Source organism: Squalius cephalus (genome assembly GCF_949319135.1).
Source record: "Squalius cephalus genome assembly, chromosome: 1".
Taxonomy (NCBI): Eukaryota; Metazoa; Chordata; class Actinopteri; order Cypriniformes; family Leuciscidae; genus Squalius; species Squalius cephalus.
Genome location: NC_137122.1, coordinates 3,815,311 through 3,840,638, shown reverse-complemented (window position 1 = coordinate 3,840,638; position 25,328 = coordinate 3,815,311). Strand labels below are relative to the sequence as shown.

The following is a 25,328-nucleotide window of genomic DNA, read 5'->3' as shown; positions in this document are numbered from 1 at the left end:
TCCATCTCCGCTGCTAAGCAGACGGATTACATAATCAGAAGGTATAACCCTTTGATTCGAATTTGTTCGTTTTAAAGTGGACCTTTCAAGCTTTAGCCTACATAGGCTATATTTTGTTTCAGTTCTCGCGCTCCAGTTTACGGAGATCATGAAAGTGCGTCTGATTGTTTTATTTTATTTTACAAAAGCACAACGTTTTCTTGTTATTGTGAGTTTACACAAATAAAAGTAGTTGAGAATAATGTATTATTATTTTCTGTATGACCAGAAATGATAGAGTATTTTAAGTTGTTTCCACTGAAAATGCAAGTGTTCGCGCTCGCGCCTCCGTGTCATGCAGTGCGCGCTCCACACTCAGCTTGGTTCCTTTTTTGCATAAAAGCATCTTCTAAATATAGCCTATTAAATGTTATAATAAAATAATATAAAATTATTATTATTTGCGTAGATGGACCTCAAACACACCGCGTCTTCTAAGTCAGGTGACTGTAAATGCGCAAAAACTGTTTCCATTGCAGTTTTGCAAAATATTCCTTTTTCGAATTGCCTGAAAAACCACCTCATGAGAGCGTAAAAACTTTTTTTGTGATAAACGGGAGTTTTTGCGAAATTGACGTGTTTCCATTGTGCGTATTTTCAATTCACAATTTCAGTTAGTGCAATTTGAAGGCTAATGGAAACGCGGCTAGTGATGTAATCTCGTTTTTAATTTAACTTAATTTCGTTTTTCTTTATTTAAATTTCGTTTTACTTAATTAAATTTCGTTTTTTCTTTATTTAAAGTTTAAATTTTGTTTTTTCTTTATTTAAATGTTTTTTTCTTTATTTAAATTTTGTTTTTTTCTTTATTTAAATTTTACATTTAGTTTTTTCTTTATTTAAATTTTGTTTTTCTTTATTTAAATTTTGTTTTTTCTTTATTGAAATTTTAAATTTTGTTTTTTTCTTAATTAAAATTTTGTTTTTCTTTATTTAAATTTTGTTTTTCTTTATTTAAATCTACTGTGTCAGTAATTTGTTAGTCAGAAAAATATAGACTACCTTAAAGTATTGCTTAATTTAACAGACCTGTGTTGTGTGCGTTTTATATCACTAGTGCAGCATGCGTCAAGTGTTTAAGCCCTGCCCGCGTGAGGTGCGCCGCTTCCCGCTCGCGTTGTTCTATAGTTTACTAAAAGTTTATTAATTCTGAACATGTTGCGTCTCGCGTGTCTATCCATATTGCACCACCAAATGCGACACTGCACTCCCTTGTGAAGTCGATTGGATGAACGGTTCTCGAAATAAACAAAATGCAAACGGACAGACACATAGAGATTCCTGCCTTTATTAGAGAGAAGAATATGTTCAGCACCCTCTCAAAGCTTTGAATATTCGATGTTCATTACAACCGAAGCATCGAAGCTCAAAAAATGGTATTCCAACCACAAATGTTTTTCGCCTAGAGCGGCAGAAGTGCACGCGCCGGCCCTGAGCGCAGTCATGCTCTTCGTCCTCGCTCTCTGCTTTGGTGTGTGCTCCTTTGTTCAATCACCCCTCAAAATACTCTACAAGTCCAGTTGTCTGTTCTTCCCTTAGGATTTGGAGTCAATTCAGACAACATTTTAAACTTGCTGCTGCCTCTCTTTATGGCCCTATTTGCAATAATAATTTATTTGTGCCCTCAACCTTAGATTCAGCTTATGTTTTATGGAAAAATAGAGGCCTCTCATATTTCTCTGATTTATTTATAGATGGAGTTTTCACAACTTTTTCTGATCTTGCAAAGAAATTCAATATACCACAGTCTAATTTATTTCGTTTTTTTCAAGTACGCAATTTTGTTCATTCTCACTGTCCTTCCTTTCCAGACTTGTGGAACCAGCATGGTTTAAATCATACTTATCTGACCGTTATCAGTTTGTAGCAGTAAATGATGAGATGTCTCATCGATCACAAGTTCAGTATGGCGTACCACAAGGCTCAGTACTAGGACCGCTGCTGTTCACTCTGTACATGCTACCATTAGGAGATATCATTAGGAAACATGGAATTAGCTTTCACTGTTATGCTGACGATACTCAGCTGTATATTTCTTCAAAACCTAACGAAACTTATCAATTCATAAAATTAACGGAATGCATAGCAGATATAAAAAATTGGATGACTCGTAATTTCCTACTTCTAAATTCTGAAAAAACAGAGTTTCTAATTATTGGACAAAAAACTTCCTCACGTAATAACCTAGAATTACTGTCTAACACTTGATGGCTGCTCTGTTAAGTCTTCGTCGTCGGTTAGGAACCTGGGTGTGCTCTTTGATACCAATCTTTCATTTGAAAGTCACGTGTCTAGTATCTGTAAAACTGCATTTTTCCATCTTAAAAATATTTCTAAATTACGCCATATGCTCTCATTGACAAATGCGGAACAATTAGTTCATGCGTTCATGACCTCAAGGCTAGATTATTGCAATGCTCTACTGGGTGGTTGCCCTGCACGTTTAATAAACAAACTACAGCTGGTTCAAAACGCAGCAGCTCGAGTTCTTACCAGAACCAGGAAGTATGACCATATTAGCCCGGTTCTGTCAAAACTGCATTGGCTCCCTATTAAACATCGCATAAATTTTAAAATATTGCTGATTACTTACAAAGCACTAAATGGTTTAGCTCCGCAGTACTTGAGCGAGCTCTTAACGCATTATAGTCCGTCACGTCTATTGCGATCTCAAAATTCCGGCCAGTTGATAATACCTAGAATATCAAAATCGACTGCTGGCGGTAGATCCTTCTCCTATTTAGCACCAAAACTCTGGAACAGTCTTCCTACCATTGTCCGGGAAGCAGACACACTCTGTCAGTTCAAAGCCAGATTAAAGACACATCTCTTTGACCTAGCATTCACATAATACATTATAGACTTCTATAATTTAATGTTAGGCTGCATAGATTAGGTCAGCCGGAACCGGGAACACTTCCCAAAAATCCTGATGTACTCGTTACATCATGAGAAGAATGGCATCTACGCTAATTTTAGTGTCTGTGTTTATCCCGAGGTTTTCCTGCAGCCTGCCGGATCCAGGCCGTATCCAGATCTGACGAAGGACCTTCGCCTGGACCGATGACAACGCAGTGCTGAAGTGCCAACTAGTCTCTCCCTATGGAGGATCCCTCTACCACTCTACAGATAAGGCGTTGTCGGGAAATTCGTTTCGCGTTCCTACCCCAAAGCAACAAAATAAAATAAAATTCTTTATCAAAATTTATAAGCCATACAAATTCATGTACGCCATACTGAACTTGTGATCGATGAGACATCTCATCATTTACTGCTACAAATTGATAACGGTCAGATAAGTATGATTTAAACCATGCTAGTGCATTTCCCGTAATGCCAACATAATGTTCTAATCTATTTAAAAGAACGTTGTGGTCGATGGTGTCAAATGCAGCACTAAGATCGAGTAACACTAATAGAGAGATACAACCACGATCGGATGATAAGAGCAAATCATTTGTGACTCTAACGAGAGCTGTTTCGGTACTATGGTACGGTCTAAATCCTGACTGGAAATCCTCGCAGATATCATTTCTTTCAAGAAAGGAACACAGTTGTGAGGATACTGCCTTTTCTAATATCTTTGACAGAAAAGGTAGATTCGAGATCGGCCTGTAATTGACTAATTCTGAAGGATCAAGTTGCGTTTTTTTAACAAGCGGTTTAATCATAGCCAGCTTAAAGTTTTTTGGTACGTATCCTAGAGACAAAGACGAATTAATGATATTAAGAAGAGGATCTATGACCTCTGGAAGTATTTCTTTCAGTAGCTTAGTCGGTATAGGGTCTAACATACATGTTGTAGTTTTAGATGATTTAATGAGTTTAGTAAATTCTTCCTCTCCTATAGCAACGAATGAATCAAATTTTTCCTCAGGGAGACTACAATGCACTGCCTGATGTGATACTGTAGTAGACGGTTGCATAGTTATAATTTTGTCCCTGATATTATCAATCTTATAAGTGAAGAAGTTCATAAAGTCATTACTGCTGTGTTGCTTGGAAACTTCGGTGCTTGAAGCTTTATTTTTCGTTAGTTTAGCCACCGTTTCAAATAAATACCTAGGATTATGTTTATTTTCTTCTAATAGGGTTGAAAAATAAGCAGATCTAGCAGCTTTTAAAGCCTCTCTGTAAGTAATTGAGCTCTCTTTCCATGAAATGCGAAATACCTCTAGTTTTGTTTTCTTCCAGTTGCGCTCCATTTTTCTGGCTGCTCTCTTAAGGGCCCGAGTGTGCTCGTTGTACCACGGCGTTGGACTATTTTCTTTAATCTTCTTTAAGCGCAACGGAGCAACTGTGTCTAAAGTGCTGGAAAAGAGAGAGTTAAACGTTTCTGTTGTAATATCTAGTTCTTCTAAGCTATCTGAGATGCTGAGTAGATGAAACTGATTAGGAAGATTATTAATAAAGCAATCTTTAGTAGCAGAAGTGATAGGTCTCACATATTTGTAACACGGAGTCGGCTTTGCAGCCTTGGCTAAGTGCAAATTACACGAGACTAGGTAATGATCTGAGATGTCATCGCTCTGCTGCAGAATTTCAACGGCATCCACATCTATTCCGTGTGATAATATTAGATCTAGAGTACGATTACGACGATGAGTAGGTCCTGACACGTGTTGTCTAACTCCAGTTGAATTTACAATGTCTTTAAATGCCAATCCCAATGCATCTTTTTCATTATCGATGTGTATATTAAAATCACCAACAATTAGTACTTTATCTGCAGTCAATATTAATTCTGATAGAAAGTCCGCAAATTCTTTGATAAAGTCTGTATGGTGCCCTGGTGGCCTGTATACAGTAGCCAGCACAAATCTCAAACGTGATTTATCGTTTACACTATATATTTTTACATTAAGCACCAATGCTTCAAAAGAATTATATTTAAAACTTGATTTCTTAGTGGTTTTGAAACTATTACTATAAATTACAGCAACACCACCCCCTTTGCGTTTCAGACGAGGCTCATGTTTATAACAGTAATCTTGCGGGGTTGATTCATTTAAAGTAATGTAATCGTTTGGTTTTAGCCAGGTTTCTGTCAAACACAGCACATCTAGGTTATTATCTGAAATCATATCGTTAACAACGAGTGCTTTTGAAGTTAGCGATCGAATATTCAGCAACCCAAGCTTTAGCATTTGCTCATCTGTAATATAGCTGTTTTTTATTTGTTGAACATCAATTAAATTTTTAACCTTAGTTGGGTTTAAACGTTTTTTGGATTTCCAAATTCGGGGAACAGACACAGTCTCTATATGATGATAGCTAGGTGAAAGAGGCTCTATGTGATAGGATTTATCTGACCTTGGTGACGCGAGGCCGCTAGCAGACGGTCGGTTTAGCCAGTCTGTCTGCTTCCTGACCTGAGCCCCAGATTGTCATGTTTGAGCTCTAAGACTATGAGCCATATTACTAGAGAGAAGAGCAGCACCATCCCAGGAGGGATGAATACCATCTCTTTTCAACAGGTCAGGTTTGCCCCAAAAACTTTTCCAATTGTCTATGAATTCTATATTATTAAGCGGACACCACCGAGACAGCCAACCGTTAAGCGAACATAATCTACTAACTATCTCATCACTCCTGCGAACAGGAAGGGGGCCAGAGCAAATTACAGTCCTTGACATCGTACTTGCAAGTTCACACACCTCTTTAATATTAATTTTGGTGATCTCCGACTGGCGGAGTCGAACATCATTAGTGCCGACATGAATAATGATCTTAGAGAATTTACGATTAGCATTAGCCAGCACTTTTAAATTTGCTTTGATGTCAGGCGCTCTGGCTCCCGGCAAACATGTGACTATGGTGGCTGGTGTCTCTATTTTCACGTTCCGTGTAATAGAATCGCCAATAACTAGGGCACAATCATTCTCAGTGGGTGTTTCACTGAGCGGGGCAAATTGATTTGTTATGGTAATCGGAACGGAAGAGTGGTTTTTAGATCCGCGACTAGAGCGATCCCTCACTGTCACCCATTTGCCTCAGGCACTACTTCAGCCGGAACCGCGTCATGTAAAGAGTTCTCTATTCTATGCGCATCCAAAACATCTAAAGCACTAGCACTCTTACTATCCTCAATTAAAGTTTGGATGCGTGTTTCTAATTCTGAAATCTTCTCTGTCAACCTAACTGTCTCCTTACATTTATCACATATAAATCATATATTGTCGACAGAGAAGGCTATACTAAACATGTGACATGAAGTGCAAGTGACAATAACAGGACAAGACATTACTCACCGTGTTTGTTGACTGATTCTTATTCACCTGAGCTTTTTATGAACTCAAAGGCGCGGACGCGCGAGAGAAAAATAAATAAATAAAATAGCTGAGCGCACGGGTGGCGCGTTAACAGGCTAGCGAATTACTAGCGTTTTGTGCTAGTAGTACTAATAACAAAAGCTAGCGATGTCAGGTTAATCTGAGATGTTGGGTAAAATGTAGTAGTATAAACAACTAGAAATAGTAGTAAAATGATGGTTCAAAACAAAGAAATATAAGGCTAAGACGGAGCTTACCGCACCGAAGCACACAAACACACTCACAGCAGGCAGCGAGGCAGACAGGAGCAATCGATCAGCGATCAGACAGGAGCAATCGAGCAATGAGAAGTGCTTAATACAGAAACATGGCTCTATATCCATTTTATACAGTTTAATTCTTCCTTATGTTTTGCCTTCTTCTGCTCGTTTTACACGTCAATGGGAGACAGAACTCGGACTTAGTTTGGATCAGGAATGGTGGGATGTGGCTGCTGGCAGGGTTAACTCTTCGTCATCCTGTGCCAAACTGAGTCGGATTCAATTTAAGGTTTTCCATAGAACTCATTTTACAAACGTTAAACTAAGCAAGCTATTTCCAGACGTGGATGTCACATGCAATAGGTGTTCTCTGGCTCCTGCAGATCATACCCACATGTTTTTTACTTGTCCAAAGCTGGAAGATTTTTGGCACTCCTTTTTTGATACTTTCTCTAACATCCTTAATATTTCCATTGAACCATGCCCTCTGATTGCCATCTTTGGTGTCCCTGCTGTTTTGGATGAGTATACAAAAAAATATGCTAATATTCTTGCCTTTGCCTCTTTGATAGCTCGCAGACGAATTTTATTGCACTGGAAGTCTTCTAGAAGGAAGAACCTCCTTCTACTTTTTCATGGTTAGAGGATTTGATGTCTTTTCTACATATTGAAAAAATTAAGTTTGCTCTAAGAGGTTCCTCTGACAAATTTTATAAAAACTGGGACCCTCTACTTAACTTTGTCAAGAATACACCCTCTATCTTTGCTGATTTGTAATATGTATTTTTAACTAACCTTTGGTTATATCTCTTCAAATTGGTTTATATATGTGTGTGTGTGTGTATTTTATATATGTGTGTATATATATATGTATATGTATGTGTATGTATATGTGTGTATATATATATATAAAAAAAAAAAATTCTCTTTTTGGGTATAATTGTCTAGATGCAGGATGGATTGTGGGTGTTTACGTTTTTTAAAAAAAATTATTATTATTATTTTATTTCTTTTTTTCCTTATTTATTAATTTTTATTATTATTGTGTGTATGTGTATATATGTATATGTGTGTGTATGTATATATGTGTATATGTGTATAGATATATTATTATTATTTTATTTATATATATGTTGTTGTTTTTTTTTGTTGTTTTTTTTATTATTATTTTTTGTGTGTAATTTGGAAATATACTTCTGTTTTATTTTCCTCCTCGGAGTGGGTGGGTGAGACAAGGTTTACTGAGGGTTATGGATTGTTCATGTTTGTGTCCACCCTTAGTAGTTGGAAAAAAGGAATGTATACATTTATTAATATTGCTATACCTTTTTGTATATTCCATTAATAATAAAAAATAAAAAAAAAGAATATATGGTGTTATATTGTTGTTCTTGGTCACAAGTTTATTGCATACAGTGACCACAGTGCCATAAAAAAAAGGAAGGATGTTACAATATGTTATATATTGTCAGAAGGATGTGACAGACCATGTATGGTTGAACTGTGTTGGCATGTGGTTGTGAGATTCTTTATTTGCAGAAAATAGAGTGATTGACAGAGTGAACCAAGCATATAACAAGAAGGATAGTGTAAAGTTAAGGAACATGAAGCTGGAGTTTGTGAGGGTGAAACACAGATGGGGAGAAGCAGGTGTGTGTGTGTGTATGTGTGTGATGGATTGTTTCAGGAAATGTTCAAGAACTACAGAAGACTGAAGGAAACAGCGGAAATGTGTCGTGGATCATGAGAAGGAATGACAGCAGAGACTCTCTTGTTGATTGTAAGTTGTTTTGTTGTTGTAAAACTCGTTTGTTTGTTTGTTTGCAGTTACCGATTGGAAAGTGTTGTTAACTGAATCATTCAGGCAAACGACCTAGAAATCTGAATTAAACTGAATCACACAGCAAAAATCTCTAAACGGTCATTCAAATTTGACATATGGTCAGTTTTCTTGTCCTTAATGAACAGTAGAGGGCGCAAACGCACACTTTTGACTTTCTCAGTTTGTATAAACCTTACTTAAGGTTCAGTGTATTTAAACCTAGAAACACCCCTGAATGGAGGTGTAATGTGACAACATGCCCCATTGGTGGGGGTTCATTGCAATATTATGGACATATGACAGATTAAATCAAAACAATACACAAGACAAACTAAAATACTATTATTAACTTTTTCATATAAAATGATGGCATTTTTTTATAATTAAAAATAAACAAATTTGAGTTTGTCAACAAACACACTACAAAACACAGCTATACAGTGTAGTTCAAAATATAACAATAATTAATCATTTCTGAACATTGATTCTCAATCTTTATTGACCTTTTTCTCATGTGCTCAGGCCTATTATGTTTTCTCATGCAAAATATATGAAAATATAATATGACATATAAATATAATTTATAATCAGTGTATGTATTATTATTAAATTGATATATCTAAATTATACTGTATAACAGTCATATATTATCAAGTTAAACCGAATTTTTTTTGAGGGGTTGTGTTGAAGACCTTTTGAGTTTCCGTGTGTTAATGATATAATGGTGTGTGTGTGTGTGTGTGTGTGTGTGTTCACAAGTGGAAAAAAAGACATATCTGACATTTAATTGTGTGACATATACACACTGCAACGTTTAGAATATTTTATAGCAATATAATGCGGGCAGACACTGATGTAATTCTCAGACGGACGTCTCTCTGTAGAAGAAACAGCTGATATACAAGCTGAAGCAAGAGGATCATTTCAGCATGAGCTTCTGCATGAAGATTTTCAGATTAATCCAGCGGATAAACAGACTATCGACTCATGGAAGAGGCTTGTGAGACGCTAGATTAAGTCTGGCCTGTGTAAAAACACATCAGGGCTTCAGTCTCTAACTTTACTGTAGCTGTGATCATATAGATGAGATGCTGTGCTCTGACCAGATGATGATTCACAATAAACCTCTTTCATATTCACAGGACATTCAACAAATATCTGCTCATTCACACACACACATATAATTCCTCCAAACCCCAGAGCGATGAAATCTTCCCGTCTGCTCCTGATATGAGGAGCTCATGATCTGGATCATTCATGTTGATTTGTGAAGGTCTTGTTCTTGTTCACAGAGGCGTAAAGTTCTTCCTGCGGTTGATCTCCTCTTCTTCTGACGGCAGCATAAGTCACTGTATCATCATGATCCTGAAAGAACAAATTCTGTCCATCAATGTTTGAACCCCAGCGATTATTATTATTAATATCAGAGCATGAGCTTCATTTATCTGAGAGTAAAACTCATGTGCTGGTATCTACTCACACTGAGTGATTTTACAGGCTTTGTATTGAAAGAAGTGACCTCAGAATAAGTCACTTCATCTGTCTGCTCCTAAACATCAATGCAAACGAGCAGAGAGTCAAGTTTAACACACACATCAGACATATCTCTCACTATGATATGTAGAATAACACAAAAGCCTTTAGTAAATCATATTATTGAACGTAATGTTTGGTGATTTAGTGGACTCACATCGGCTCTTGCCGCGGGAGGAATGGACATGTTGATCGTCTCATACGTCCCTGTATGTTCATCCTCAACTTTGACCTTCAGAACAAACAGTTAAACTGCATGAGTGACACTTTATTGAGCTTTAAAGACATTAATCAAATCTAAATCACTGCATTACTGAACTCACCGCAGAGTCGCCAGTCCCTCTTTTATTATCTGAAAACAAGTGCCTCATGAAATATGAGTATTTATGAGCAAACACACATGTGCAAAACACAGTATCTTAGCAATAAGATTTTGTTCAATCATTAAAGTGAGAGATAAAAACGTCTCGGTTATGTAACCTCAGCTCCCTGAGATAACGGGAAAGAGTATTGCATCTCTGCTAGATGCTAAGGGGGAATCTCCTTTTCTCAGTGCAGCGATCTGAGCGCATCTATTGGCTGGCCAGTGGGAACTGCATGAACCTATGGCAAAGCAGCGTGTCTGTGCGAGCCAATCGGGGCAGGGGCGGGGCAAAGGAATCATATTTAATTAGACAAACGCCAGTCGTGTAGTGACATAGCACGGCTGTCTACGCAATACTCGTTCCCGTTATCTCAGGGAACTGAGGTTACGTAAGTAACCGAGTCGTTCCCTTTCAGAATGTTTACTCGTATTGCATCTTGGCTAGACTCTATTCTATGGGGAACCAATTCAATCACACCGTGCTATATGAGCAGAACGACATGTTCTGTGGCCCTAGCCTGGGATGCTTGGGTAAGGGTCCCCGGGCGGTAGGGCTAGGGAAGGGCAAGTTATGCAAGTTACGCTGGGCCATTCGTGGACCTGCGCATCCGTGTCCTTTGTTAAGAATATTGGGCAGTGAGAGTTGCCTTCAGAGGCGAAGAGTTTGACCTCTGCCCTGCCAAAGATACTCCAGATTAATGCTATGGGGATGGAGGGACCATTCCCCTGGGAACACGTTGTCCAGGGACAGCATGTCTTCTCCCTGGTTCAGTCTCTCAGAGAGCGCAGGTTGGAGAAGGTGCCGGGCTAGTCTGTACTGAGGCCACGACCTGAGTTCACTTTGGTGGTTTATTTAGGACACTACCGCCATGTTGTCCGACCGGACTAAGACATGGTGTTGTATTTGGTCTGGCAGGAATGTTTTGAGGGGGGTTAGGGCTAGGGAAGGACAAGTTATGCCTCTGAGGTGAACTCCAGCTAGACAGGGAGGATCTGTGATCTTCAATTTGTAAAACCTGGCGAAGGTGAAGGCGACGACCAGCCGGCTGCGGCACAGATGTGGCCAATAGACACACCACTGGACCACGGCCATGAAGACACCTCTGGTGGAGTGTGCTCTGACTCCTATGGGGCATTGAAGGCCCACCGAAGCATAAGGCAACGTAATAGTGTCCACTATCCAGGGGGATACTCTTTGATTCATGACCGGAAACCCACCGAAGCGTACAAAGAGCTGCTCTGACTCGCTGAAATGGACAGAGCGCTGTATATATACTCCTAAAGCCCGAACAGGGCAGAGTAAGAGAAGTTGACGCCCGTCTTCCGAATCGGGAAAAGCGGACGGCGTAATAACTTTGGCACATAGCCATGCCTTGGCTTGAGGACGACCTTGGAGTCGATAGGCCCAAACTAGAGGCTGAAGCGCTGAAGGAGAGCGCTTTGTACAGTGTATATCTGTCCAACAATTTATTGATCATTTGGTTATTTTTATTTGGTTAGTTTTAAATTCCAGTTATTGTGCGTTTGATGCCAATTCATAGTCCTTGTGATGTGTGTGATCTAACAGTCACACGGTAGCGAGTCATTTAAAAACAGCAAACTCCAGACAATTAAATTCATTTTATGCAAATCCATAGCCCCTTTTCTACAGACCAAGCATTATACAGTTTAACCGGGCATCCTGCCGTAACCGGGCGAGGCGCCCGCGCTGTTTGAATGGAGAATGATTGACAGCTGCAGGGGAGGGAAGACGAGTTTTCCGAACTTTAATTAAATTATGTAAATATACTTCTCCCAGACATTAAGCTATGGACTGGCTTCAGATGACTTTGAATATATTGCAGGAAAACTTAATTAGTGCTTGTCTGTTTCTTTCGGTCCATGACTCCCTCTTGTGCCGTAGGCCTATAAAAGCGTGCAATAATCACGGTTGCCTGAAACAATCGCGGTTAGATCAAATAATCGCGATCAGACGGTTATTTAATTATCGCGACATGCCTACTGATCCCTATGCCGGATATGAGCTGCTTTAATAGGCAGATGCCCCGCCCCCTTCTGCAGGCTCTGAGCCGCGATTGGCTGCCGCAGACACGCCGCTTCGCCATAGATTCATGCAGTTCCCACTGACAAACCTCAGATCGCTGCACTGTTATCGGTGTGCAGTGGCACTACGGCTTTGAGTTAAAGGCTTCAAAATTCTGAGAAAAGGCGTTTCCCTCATAACTCACCAGCTCTTTTTCTGCAGATCAGCCAGAGAAGAGCAAGAAGGAGAACAGCGACTGCAGCGCCAGACATCACTGTGACTGAAGAAGAGATCGAGCAGAGTCAGAGACGGACAGGGCAGATTGGGACAATTATAGACAGACAAAACACTGTGATTATGTACCTTTTGTGTTTGTATTTGAATGATAAGAGTCTGGGTCTGGTGTTGTTGTATTCGCTTGCGCTGAAAAGGATTATTGGGGACAATTATAGACAAAGACAAAAGCCATCGGCACAGATGACGACCGGAATGTGATTTCAATCAACTCATATTTCACTGGTAAAATATCTATATGGTAACATTCATATTTTCTATAGAATTATGTTAGACGAAGCTGTGAATAACATCATCAGTGGCGTAAAAGCATCATGTACCTCGTGGGGAAGGACTCACTGCTGTCGTTGAATCAGCTGGAGCTGTAAAGGACGAATGTTTGTTCAGATGATTCATACTGTACAAAAGCATCATTATATTTTAACTAGTTAAAACACAGGATGACTTTTAACACTGATTCATGAGACTCATTCGTTTTCTCACCTGAATACTTGACAGTGTATCTGACTGAGGTCTTGAGTTGATTTCTGCGAGTAAGCTGACATCTCCACTCTCTGTTGTCATCTTCATTCAGGAGTGTTGTAGTCAGAGTGAGGATACAGTGATATTGATCTGATGATGATAATATCTGATATCTGGAGTCTGTCTTCAGATCAACACCAGTCTGATTCACCCACAACAGCTCAACTCCCTCAGAACTGACCCAATAATCACAGGAGTATATATATGGATACAACTGACAGGAGAGAGTCACAGAGCGGCCTGGACTGATCTCAGTCTGTGAGGATGATGATGATGAAGATGATGATGATGATGATGATGATGATGGAGACACTGAAACTGAACACAAGACACAAATCACAGACTCTTCAATCATCATCTGAGTTTAAAGGGAAAATCTGCCCTTTTTAAATTAAGCACATAATCATAAACTTACCATGAAGAACATGCAGATAAACACGTGCATCAAGTCCTTGTTTTCCATTCACATATTGTCTGCATCTGTAAAATCCATAATCTTCTCCTGTGACGTTCTTGATGTTCAGAGAGCAGTCAGACTCCAGACTCAGTCTCTCATGTCTCTCTGTGTTTTTATTCTTTATCCCTCCAGTAATCAGGTTAGTTCTGAATGTCTGAATCTGTTCTCGTAGATCCATACAGTTGATTTGCAGTCAGAAAGAGCTTTATTACAGGACAGAGAGACATTTCCACCAGAACTGATGAACACATGATCATCTCCACTGGTTCCTGAAACACGATTAAAAAACAGAAGATTCAAATACAGTCTTTTATTTCTCATTTAAAGCAAACAACACACTCTCCAGAATAAACTATTAGTCTTTATCAGAGAGCTGTTCAAATCACTGACACACTCTTAATATGAAGATAATTCTTATCTTAATATGAAAATACAGATTTCTTTACCTGTGAGAAGTGAAGAGAGAATGATCAGTCCCAGCAGACACAGATCACACTTATCAGCCATTTTCTGTTTCTGTCAGTCTTTGTCAGTCAGCAATCATTTAAAACTGGAAGTGACCAATCAAATCAGGTATTGGTTGAATGAAACAGAAAAAAAAGAAACACACATAACTGGAAACAGAGATAGATGAGTGGCGGGAATCTGAACAAAGACATGTGACAAATGACAAGAACCTGAAAGTCCATGAAAACAACACTAAACAGCACATAATGTGACACACACTGGCTCAAACACACTTATGCTTTTTTTTGTATGTTCTAATTCGGGGAACAGACACAGTCTCTATAGGATGATAGCTAGGTGAAAGAGGCTCTATGTGATGGGATTTATCTGACCTTGGTGACGCGAGGCCGCTAGCAGATGGTCGGTTTAGCCAGTCTGTCTGCTTCCTGACCTGAGCCCCAGGTTGTCATGTTTGAGCTCTAAGACTATGTGCCATATTACTAGAGAGAAGAGCAGCACCATCCCAGGAGGGATGAATACCATCTTGTTGTATCTTGATTCAGCAATATGTAAACAGTTCACTTTAGAACATCAACGTAGAGACGAGGTAAGTAGAATGAATTAACTTCTTTATTTTACACCATTTCACAAACTCATATCAACCATGACTACTCTCTTTTCTCCTTCCTCTCTCTCTCTTCTGCCTCCCATTTGAACTCACTAGTGCCCTCTAGTGCAATTACAAAGAACACAACACATCTCTTTTCAACAGGTCAGGTCTGCCCCAAAAACTTTTCCAATTGTCTATGAATTCTATATTATTTTGCGGACACCACTTAGACAACCAGCCATTGAGTGAGGACAGTCTACGAAGTATCTCATCACTCCGGCGAACAGGAAGGGGGCCAGAGCAAAAATGGAGACATATTAAAGACAATTGTGGAGGTTTTATTTTTGAAAATTAGTATCAATCATACATAATGAAAAAAAAAAAAGATGCTAAAAACAGCAATGAAATCAGCTCCATCACACAGAGAGGATTATACAAACAATCTGAATCTGTTAATTACTGTATTTAATATTATATTTAAAGCAGTTTACATATGAAGCTCAAGAAAATGACTTTCAACACTGTAGGCAAATATCCATAAAATCCATATAAATGAAAATAAATCTGGCCTTTTATTTATTAAAAAAATAAATAAAATAAATGTTAATCTAAACTTGATGGTGTCACTATTTCTTCAGGGTGATCAGAGTTTTTTCTCTGTTTTCTGAGAAGAAGAAAATAAAACAATGAACAATCCTCTGTAAGTTTTTGCTATTGTAAATATTGCTGCAGATTGGCTCTAAACTCATCAGTATTTTATTCTAATATTGTCGGCATCTCTATTTCCTCTGGGTGCTTCGAGTCCTTCCTCCTTGCAAAATAAAAGCATTGACTGACCTCTCGTATGTGTTTTTATCATGATTGCAGATTGTTCCAGATCAGATGAGTGTGAATCATCAGATTGTGTGCGGCTCAAAACTCACCAGCTCTTCTTGCACAGATGATCTGAAGAAGAATCACAGTAGGAGCAGCAAACACTGCGATCTGAACAATAATCACAATCACTGCAGGAAACATGAGAGGAAGAAGAGAAACTGTACATGACTGAAGTCAAGGGTATTCAACTATCAACAGTTATTGATGAAGCATTTACAGACTGACTGATAGTTTAATGTTATAAAGCTGTCAGTATAAATGAACGTGTCGTACCTCTGTATAATGATCCAGCAGTCACACTGACTCCAGTTTCTGATGCTGTATCAGCTGGATCTGTGGATCACGTCTGTTAGTTCAGTTCAACACATAATGCCACACATACACAACATCATCATCACATAATACTGGAGCTTCACATCACAAAAATGATGAATATGCACGAGTCTGTCATCTATTATCTTCTTCTTCACTCTCAAGCTGTCAGGAGGAGAATGACTAATTATGTGTTTTGTGACCTTTTGTGTTTGTATTTGAATGATAAGAGTCTGTGTCTGGTCTTGTTGTATTAGCTTGAGCTGAAAAGGATGATTGGGGACAATTATAGACAAAGACAAAAGCCATCGGCACAGATGACGACCGGAATGTGATTTCAATCAACTCTTACATATTTCAGTGAGGTAAAATATCTATATGGTAACATTCATATTTTCTACAGAATTATGTTAGACGAAGCTGTGAAAAACATCATCAGTGGCCTAAAAGCATCATGTACCTCGTGTAGAAGGACTCACTGCTGTTGTTGAATCAGCTGGAGCTGTAAAGGACGAATGTTTGTTCAGATGATTCATACTGTACAAAAGCATCATTATATTTTAACTAGTTAAAACACAGGATGACTTTTAACACGGATTCATGAGACTCATTCGTTTTCTCACCTGAATACTTGACAGTGTATCTGACTGAGGTCTCGAGTTGATTTCTGCGAGTAAGCTGACATCTCCACTCTCTGTTGTCATCTTCATTCAGGAGTGTTGTAGTCAGAGTGAGGATGATACAGCGATCTTGATCTGATGATAATAATATCTGATATCTGGAGTCTGTCTTCAGATCAACACCAGCCTGATTCACCCACAACAGCTCAACTCCCTCAGAACTGACCCAATAATCACAGGAGAATACAGAATACAACTGACAGGAGAGAGTCACAGAGCGGCCTGGACTGATCTCAGTCTGTGAGGATGATGATGAAGATGATGATGATGATGATGATGATGATGATGGAGACACTGAAACTGAACACAAGACACAAATCACAGACTCTTCAATCATCATCTGAGTTTAAAGGGAGAATCTGCCCTTTTTAAATTGACCACATAATCATAAACTTACCATGAAGAACATGCAGATAAACATAAGCACCAGGTCCTTGCTCTCCATTCACATATTGTCAGCAGATGTATAATCCATAATCTTCTTCTGTGACGTTCTTGATGTTCAGAGAGCAGTCAGACTCCAGACTCAGTCTCTCATGTCTCTCTATGTCTTTATTCTTTATCCCTCCAGTAATCAGTTCAACTTCTGAATAACTGTTATAGTAGGTCCATGTAGTTGATTTGCAGACAGAAAGAGCTTTATTACAGGACAGAGAGACATTTTCACCAGAACTGATGAACACATCATCATCATCTCCACTGGTTCCTGAAACACAATTAAAAAACAGAAGATTCAAATACAGTCTTTTATTTCTCATTTAATGCAAACCACACACTCTCCAGAATAAACTATTAGTCTTTATCAGAGAGCTGTTCAAATCACTGACACACTCTTAATATGAAGATAATTCTTCATCATCAGATGTTTGAGTGACACTATGTCCAGTATCAGGAATAATACAGTATGATCTGTGTGTATCAATACACAACTCTGAGATCACAACGTGAATGTGTGCAAGAATAAACTGAGCATGTTCAAATGAACTCTTTCCAGACTAATTCCACTAAATGTCTTTAGAGAAAATACAGATTTCTTTACCTGTGAGAAGTGAAGAGAGAATGATCAGTCCCAGCAGACACAGATCACACTTATCAGCCATTTTCTGTTTCTGTCAGTCTTCCTCTTCATTATATATAGTTATAGCTCTTGCTCTTCATTATATATAGTTACAGCTCCGCCTTTGAACATCATCAGCTCCTCCAGTGGTTATTAACTTCCTCTCATCTGACAGCCTGAGATGAAACTCTGAGAAGTGTTGCTGAGTGGATTTCAGTGCAAATGTATTTTTCATTATTGCTCATGTAGCAAGTGGCTCGATTCTTAGCGACTACACCAGCTCGAAATAACGAGGAAAAACTATCTTTAACTAAATAAAGACACACGAGTAAGTTCCACTTAGAGAGGGCAAGAGGCGTGAGTTCCCATTCAAAAACATTTTTTTTATTAAAGCTAAAATAGTTGGACAGCAATCATTTAAAACTGGAAGTGACCAATCAAATCAGTTATTGGTTGAATGAAACAGAAAAAAAGAAACACACATAACTGGAAACAGAGATAGATGAGTGGCGGGAATCTGAACAAAGACATGTGACAAATGACAAGAACCTGAAAGTCCATGAAAACAACACTAAACAGCACATAATGTGACACACACTGGCTCAAACACACTTACGCTCAACGCTTCAGACTGAACTCAATGAACAGGCTCTACTTTTGCATTACTGTTAGTTTCACTTCCTCATTTTAGAGTTTCCTGCATGCAGTTCAATTCTAGAAATAAAATCATTAAATTATTAGTAATAAAATTGGTTTACTACTGAAACGTTCTCCACCATCCATGACAATGACAATGTCTTCTGGAAGAGTTTCTACACATGGATTATAACGTTCTGCTTTACTCTCTCCAGCCCTGAGAATATATCAGATCCAGACTCCTTTATCAACTCAAACACCAGTTCATTACTTGCCCTGAGCTTCTTGACACATTTCACATTCAACAAATGAGGCTTGCTAATTTCAATGTGCTGACGTTGCCTATACATGAATATCAGTCACGTGACCTCTTACGTCATCCGCTCTTTTTCCAGTTGACTGCCGCCATCTTGAGGACCTATCGAGTACTGTATATGGTACTGACAAGCATTACCTAGCTAGCTTTCTACTTTTCAAAACACACACACACACACACACACACACACACACACACACACACACACACACACACACAATGAGCAAAACCCCTCAAACCAAAGTTGTGTTCAACATGTCTCAAGTACCAGAATTTGTGTGTAAACAAGTGAGAAAAACTGTAATACTTCAAATGAACTGAGGAGGGCAGCAATACGCCATTGTCGTGTCTAGTCTGCCGCAAATATCAACAGAAGAAGAAGAGTTTGGAGAAGATCTCCTCATTGACTAACAAAGACTTTCACACATTCAGATCAAATTCAAGCTTGAAGACGCAACTGGTGTGAACATTAACTATTTAAATGATTTTGATGTAAAATATCAACTTTGAAGTTGTAAAATGTAATTATTGTGTTTCAGCTTATTTGATGGAATTGATGCTAAGATTTGCATGATTTGTGTTGAACAATTATTTGAGCTTGAAAGGTGTGCTTTCAACATTTATAATTGAATGTCAAGGCATTTGATTTAGTTGATTATAGTTAATAATGTGGTGATGGCGAATGAGATGTTAAATGTTAGTTTTATATAATATTTTGTATATTAATGTATATTTGTTTTGATCACTTCTGCACTGCCCTCTAGGGGTTATATCCACAATAGAAATCGTGATCAAATAGAAATCAGTTTATAAAGTGTAAAAATCAGCTCTTCCCCAGTCCAGCGTAGACGGAGTAATCATGTTCATATAAACTTTAAAACTCAGAACTACAACACACACACACACACACACACACACACACACACATGAAAGAGTGTGAATCAGCCGAGTCGGATTATCCTCAGAGAAAAGCTCTTCTTCACGTTATTACACGGCACAGCTCTTTAAAACACTCCTACACACTCCCCACCATCATCTAACTACACAAATACCATCTATCTAGCTGTAGCTGAGATGTTTTCGGGTTGATTCAGTCTGTCGCCACTGGAGGGCGCTCCAGGTCACGTGTTGTTTGGCTGATGCTGACAAAGTAATAAAACGAAGAACAAGTTGTTTTCCCTATACTATACTCACTGTGTGTGTTGTGTTTGTTCCTACGAGGAAATATATAGGCTATAATCAGTACTATATTAGCATATTGATGCAGACATAATATAAATTGTGAGCACACTGCAAACACATTTTACCCCCAAGCCAACTGAGATCGCAGAGACTCCGATCGCACAGACGAAATCAAGCTGAGGGTGGAAAGTATCGCCCAATACGTGGCTGTGTTAAAGAGATTAGCGGAGCACTGAGAGTGTGGAGATCATTTGAGTCTAGGGTGAATTCATGAATAATAAGGATCAGATGAAGAAAGACGCATTCATAAGGTGGATGTTAATGTGATGATGGCTCGACCTCAGATGCTGATGCTGAGTTGACACTGCTCAAAGTGACAGCGGTGCTTGATGAGACTTCACGAGTGAGTAAAATGCAAAACTCAACAAGTTCCGTGTCATCAGTGATGAAAATGGTCATCACCTGACAAATCTGGAGGCGACTGGAGAAGTTCGGCCTTCATTATTATGCAAGATTTATTCCAAACCTGGCTACAATTCCTCACCCATTAAATGCAATGTTGCGTACGGACATAAATAGAGCTGGTCTCTGGAGTGCGAGGAAATTAACTTAACTAGATCGAGACAAACTTTAAGTTGTCCTCTCAGCGTCACGCAGCATTCTTGATTTCATCTCATTCCTTACTTTCGGAAGGATTTCTAAAAATCCGGACAAAGTTGGATAGTCATATTATTAACAGGAGCATCACGCTTATGAATGCACAGTGTTCTACAACAAGAGATCTTACCATGTTCGTTTACCGAGGTAGAGTGAGACACCTGAAAAACAAAACAAAAAATACTCATACATAAATATATATAACATACACAAATCATTTCTTAACTAAGCAACTGTTTCTTAATTTATCAGACACTCACCACATTAAAGTTAACATCACCATATATTGTCTTTTCTACCATGATTGGAGCAAATATTGACCCACCATTCCTCTGGTCAATTGTTAAGTTAACCTGATTAGGGTTCTGAATTAATGGCTGTCCGAATGATGTAGTATTATTAGGCTGTTGATTTGTCATGTTTCCAGAATGTGCACCATCTGTTAAAAAAGTAACATTTTTTAAGAAGATTGAAGATTGAGAAACATATTGACTACTAACAAAGTCAATTATAAATATTTTCCTACGTTTGATATTCTTTTTTCTGATTTTTTTCACTATGGAGTTGATTCTTTTTAATGCTGTTTTCTCTCCATATTTATTCTGTAGTTCCTCTACTGTGTCTTCCTACCTCCCTGTTGTTCTTCTCCAGCTGTGTTAACCAAAGACAAACAGTTAGAAGAATAAAATGTATGTACAATAGCAAAAATAAAGTTGGTCATTAGTTGTTAGGGTTAGATACACCTGCAGACGCATTCATACACCTGTTTTCATTTAGCATACATCAGAGTTCAAACATTCACTTTTTCAAAGGCCGAATGATTACGTGGTCAAAATTTCTCTTTTTAACATAAGAGTTAAAAAATTTAAAAAAAAAAAGAATATTTTTTTCAGGGGGCCACTAATTCTCTAGCTACGGCCCTGTTCACAGGAGCCGTTGAGAGCGAGTTCCAGCTGATAACGGTCATAAAGTGTGAGATAAGATGCAAGTAGCTAAACTAAACATTTCATATTTGACAGCTGTTAAACAACGACAAAAATAATCAGGCAAACTAATCAACTTTTTTCTAATTTCACCATTTTTAACTTAAAATAGGCCTATATAATACATTGTGATTTAATGTGAGAGGAGAAGAAACAAATAACAGCCATTTTCATCATATTAGGCAATAGATTAATAATGAATGTGTAAAAATTGTGAATTAATTTAATAAACATATTTACCTCAGTAAATTCAGTAAATTAAGGCTAGACAAGAACAACAAAGTTCCTTTTTAACTCTGCCCCCTGCTCTAGTTAGAACTTTGGAGCGCTTAAAAGTGTGGGGCTCAAAAATAAGTGTCATTTGGAACTCTTTTATAGTTATTTTTATAAAAAAATATGTTGATAATGATTAGTTATGCCAAATGATAGTTTGGCATGCATGGGATTGTGTGTCCATATGCTAGTGAGAGAGAAATACATTCTACAATGATATAAAATATATCTTCATTAAAAACCTATTTTGTCTATTCTACTAATGTCTATTCTTTAATCCACACAGATAAATCGTAAGAGCATAATATCACCTGCTCAAGTATTTCTTGATGAGTTTCTTCTTTATTAAACAGCGAATCTTCTCAGTCAGATCATCGCAAGATCTCAGGAATCCTCTCACACTGCTCGTGTTCACGCGCTCCATCGCTGCACTTGTGTGTGTGTGTGTGACTCGAACGATTCAAACTTCCATAAAGCCAGGGTTGCCAGGTCCCAGAAATATTTCCAGTCCAATGACAACTCAAAACCCGCCCAAATGGAATGAAAACTAGCCCAATTTTCCCATGTCCAATCAGATTAACTTCCGTCTTCAGCATCTGATGATTATAGATATTATAGTTACTTTATTCCTTTATGGTTCAGCATTTAATATCAAATTAGAGGTTATGGTTTTATTGTTTTACACTTCTCAAGCGATTTCTGTTTGCTTTAAACAAGCAACTTTTTATTTTAATTTTTAGACTTGATAGAGTATTTTATATTTTGGAGGCTTTTTTGTTAAAGACCCTATCCTTAAAGGTACGCTGTATAGGAATTTCTCCCATCTAGCGGTGAAATTGTATTTTGCATTTTAACGAATGGTGCTCTCTAGCGCTTTGCTTTTCAAATGTGTGTTGCAACTGCGGTAGCCGTTATGTGCCAAGAAGCTATGACAACATGTCTTCCAATAGCACTTCATCGAGTTTAATTGTACATGTTCTACTGTTATGCTGACTATATAATGATTTACACAACCATGCAATAAAAAAAAGCTTGTAATTTAGACCGTAACTTTGACTTACCTGTCGAGAAGAAAGCAGGCAACTTCCCTTTCAAAGTCTTTCTCCTTCATTAGCTCTTTCAAGACGAGGCAGAAACATGACATATGTGTCGTATATTTATATATTTAAAATATATATTTAAGAAAATGCTCCTCTCTAGAGTTATTTTTTCTAGCTGACTAACGAGTTTATGGTTTTTCTGAGGTAAATGTGACGTTACATGACATTTACTGACGTCTTTCCACGGTTGAAACACTGATTGAGCGACTCCATGTGACATGATACGGACTTCGTTAAGTTATACTCTATCTTTGACACACTTTCAGGAGCTCATTCATGTTTATTTCGTGCTGTAACTGGTGTTATCAAGGCGGAGGAGAAGATCACGTGCTTCTCTTGAGCTGAGCCAGAGCGATCTCACGCCACAGCGCACTTATGGACATAATTTGAAATCTGAGATTTTGTTTCATATCAATAATAACAAAGTACAAATCGTTAGCCTCATAGCATAATTGCCTATGTCCTATTTAAAAAACATAGGACGTCTAGGCAATTGTGCTATGAGGCTAACAAAATACTATTGCGATTTATTGGATGGGATGCGCGCTACAATGCTCCATTCATTCATCATCAGAAAACAGGTAACTAATCGACTCTTGGGATTTAAGAATCGATATCGGTTCGTAAAAATGACAATCGATTAAAATCGAGAAATCAATATTTTTTTACCCAGCCCTAGTGTAGTCAAATATGCACTTTATTCAATAGCTGTGTCCCAATGTGAAGACTGCATCCTTCGAAGGTCGCATTTAAAGGCCGATTGGCCGAATGCAAAGGCTACCCTGATTCAAAAGCAATGCCAAATGCACCCTTTCTTTTCCCAGTGAAAGGAAGGATACAGAAATGCATCCTTAGCGGCCTATCCTACCCCATAAGTCATTGTGCGCCAGAGACGACAGCATTGTTATAAAAAAAAACTAAAAACAAGGAGGCCGAGAGTTCGGTGGTGGACGGCAAATTCACATTTAACTGTAAGTATTATTTTTTCACTTACTCAAATAGCTAGCGAAACCACAGTTAAAACCCACAAGTTTTTATTTCTTATAAACTTCCTCTTAACTCCTTCGTCATCATTGCGTGGCTTCATTTCTCAGGTGGTTTGAGGCAGAACTTGTGCTAATATTAGTTTAATATTTGCACTAGTCTGTCTCACTTGTGTATTATAGGAAACATCACTCACCCTATAAAGCCCACAACAATAAGAAAAGCAGTAGATAAGGCAATGGGGTTTCACTTTTATGTGTTTTTGTAAGCTATGTCTACAAAGGTTTTAACCACATTTGAGTATCCAGAAATATGATTTCTGAAGTATTTTGTATGCATGTCCTGATGTGTCATATTTTACAGTGTTAATGATGCAGTAATGTTAATATTGCACCCCTGTGTTCATATTTTTCATAAGTACCCTTTTCTGCTTTTTTAGAGCAATTCTGGAGAAAATGGGCAAAAAAATAAAAAAAAAATACAAAGTTAGTTAGTTATAGTTAGTAGTACTTTATTGTCCAGCCTTAGCTGAAAATTGGTCTTTGGTCTCACAAAATACAATCACAAAACAATTAACAATACACAATATACATCAAAATTAAAATATCCACATCTCCTTCCTCTTATTCAAAAGACTTATTGCATTTGGTACGAAGGTTTGTTTATTGTTTGGTCATTTTTGGTGTTCTGTAGCGACGACGTGATGGCAATAATTCAAAGACATTATTCAGGAGTGTGTTGTGTCTCTTGCTATAGTTAAGGCTTTTCTCTGAACTGCACTTTGATATAACTGTGCGACTGATTTCTGCTTAGATCCTATAATTTAACCTGCGACTCTTGTACAGATCTGGCCTTTAAAAACGCGCGTTTTCTCCCGCGGCATTCGGCAATTCGTCTCGTAGAGTCTCGCAGAATTCTGCAAGTGCTTTCGGGGGGCGCTACTTACAAATTCCCTCAATGTGTTTCGCTTCACAGAATATCCACCAGGTGGCGCATAAAAAACAACTTTACGTTAGATTTTTTCTTTTACTTCATTACGTCACGATTGTGAGAAAACATCCACAATAAAATATAAATTATAAATAGTAATAGACACAAATATTTACAGTAGGCTACTGTATTATACAGACATTTGAAAATATTTGTAAATGCAAAAGGTTCATTAAGACAAGAAGGGGTATTGGACAACGTTTACGAATTTTGATATGCTTTGTCATTGCTGTGGTTTCCAGGAGATGAGTGCATGCAGAATATTTAACATTGCTTTTATTAAAACAGCAAAGTGACGTTCTTGCCAGTAGCGCATAACTTTTTTGTACAACTATTAAGATGATTGTGCATGCAATGCGCATTTATATAAGTGCAACAGAGAATTTAGTGTGAGCATAATACACGTGACTCTGCCTGTAAAAACCCAGCAGTATTTTTTATATATATATACACAAAATCATCCTAACATAATGCAATTAAATAATGCGACTTACCCAGATTCTTAATTCGTGAAAATATTTCTTGTGTGATTGTTCTTGTGCAGATATTTCTTGTGAGGTAATGTTGCAGCTCAACGCGTAGCATTTATATTTTGGGCGCATCTGATTTGCCATTACATTATTAATAAATATTTTAATT

General features: G+C 38.0%; 1 long non-coding RNA gene across 1 annotated transcript; it reads right to left on the bottom strand.

Annotated features, from left to right (window-relative positions):
- Positions 1-9,703: 9,703 nt before the first annotated feature.
- LOC307167427 lies at positions 9,704-10,280 on the bottom strand. The gene is made up of 4 exons (XR_013822781.1): positions 10,250-10,280; positions 10,084-10,158; positions 9,874-9,942; positions 9,704-9,758 (listed from the first exon to the last, which is right to left on the bottom strand). It is a non-coding gene; the product is annotated as an uncharacterized lncRNA (long non-coding RNA).
- Between the last annotated feature and the right edge of the window lie 15,048 nt (positions 10,281-25,328).